Here is a 2,011-nt window from a genome sequence, read left to right as displayed (position 1 = left end):
AAAAAAAAAAAAAAAAAAAAATGCTGTGACAAAAATGAGCTTTTCAGAGGATTACATATGTAACCAGAGTTTATTTTAAGGGTCAGGATAGATTTAGGTGACTTTTTTTCACCTCTGCCTAAGTATTTCCAGAGACTAGAATCTTATATTTGATAAGGGAAAGCTTTACTTGTTAGAAAATTCTTTCCTTTCCTGAGTTGAATATTGCTTTTCTCTAATTTTTCCTTAGTTCTGCCTTTTAGAAAAACACTGAACAAATTTAGTCCACTGTGCACATGACTTCCCTTCAGCTACTTGAATACAGTGATTATGTCATTCTTTAGCAGTTTATTCTTCAAGCCAAATAGCTTCACTTCTTTCCATTGTTACCTTTGTTATTGTTTTCCTAATCTCCTAATCAGGCCATGATCATATCCCAATTTTTGAATATGCTTTAAGAACATATTGTATCCAAAACTGGACACAACACCACACATATACTTTGACTCTCTTTAATCATTATTCTCCTATTTCTGCCTAAATTTATGTTGACTTTGTTCACAGTCTTGCCACATTTTGAATTCACACTTACCTCAGAGCCAGCTATAACCCTTAAGCCATTTTTATATGAATTGCAATAAATGGATATGAATATGAATATTTTCTTAAGTTGAATTTCTCCAGAAAGAGACCCTGAGAGAGGGACTTTCCCACAAGTTGTGTACTGGGGAAGCAATCCCTGGAAGCTCTGGTAGAAGAGCAGGCAACAGAGGCAGCAAACAATATGCAGGCAATGAAGGGACATTACCATGTAGGGTTGCTACCGTGGGAAACAGGAGTTCAGTCCTGCTGGGAACTCTGGGAGACAGAGGAGAACATGCCTCACAAGTGTCCCTACTCCCTCTGGGGCAAGAGAATTCAGGGTAGCAATTGGAGCAATTCCTGTCAATCATGGTTGAACGTTGCTGGGGAGGGAGGTACATGTCAAATTCCAGTTACTCCCTGTGTGTCCCAAGTGCAGGCTCCAGAGAAAGCCCTCAGGGAAAGAGTTGCAGATGCTGGAGGTTGGACATTTTAATGTTGGTTTGTGTGAGGAAGGTAGGCACCAAGGGGATGTGGTCAGAACAACAGAGTACCAGCTACAGATGTGATTATGGAGAGAAAGAAAGGTGGAGGCAGGGAGGCACAAAGAGAGAGAAAAAGAGAAAGTGGGAGGATATTTCCACACACGTAGATAATACTACAGATAAAGACTTGAAAACAAAGACCTGAAGAAGTCAAAGCAAAGGTATATCGAAACACTTGTAGTGGGAACAGGTACTTCTAGAATCACCCACAAAGACTACTATTTCTTCATAGCAAGGAAAATCACAAAAGAAAATTAAAGTGAAACTTGCTTTAAATAAGTGTGTTGTTAGATTCTGGATTACTTCCATGCAATGATTCCTTAAATTTAGTATTATTCTATTACAAAAGTAATAAAACACATTGTAGAAAATTGGGAATTAAAGAAAAAATCTATAGTCATATGATCCAAACATTGACATTATAGATTTTATTTTTCCTTCCAGTGACTTTCATGTAAGTTTCATTTTAACAGAGTTAGAATCAGCTTTCATTTATATTAGGTTGATGCAAAGGTAATTGCAGTTTGCAGTTTTTGCTTTTACTTTTAATGGTAAAACCCAGTTACCTTGGCAACAACCTGATAATTGGATTTCCTGTTTTTTTTTTTTTTTTCATTTAACATTATGACCAACAGCAGGAGTTTCCACTTGATCAGATATGAGGAATCACCTGTTTATGGAATTAGACAAGTCTCCATCTCCCACAGAATCAGGAAACCTTTGGGAAATAATTAATACCTGGTTCCTAACTGAGGTTGAAATATATAGCACCATTACCAACAGGTGGTAGTATCCTGGGGAAACCAGGTTATGGAGAAAGGCAACAGATGGTGTGAAAGAAGAAAAAAAGAGTCATGAGAAATAAATGAGAGATCTTATTTCTACAAAAAAAAAAAAAAAAAAAA

This window comes from Rhinopithecus bieti, unplaced genomic scaffold (genome assembly GCF_001698545.2).
Source record: "Rhinopithecus bieti isolate Rb0 unplaced genomic scaffold, ASM169854v2 scaffold_10706, whole genome shotgun sequence".
Classification (NCBI taxonomy): Eukaryota; Metazoa; Chordata; class Mammalia; order Primates; family Cercopithecidae; genus Rhinopithecus; species Rhinopithecus bieti.
Note: the sequence above shows the minus strand (reverse complement) of the source record.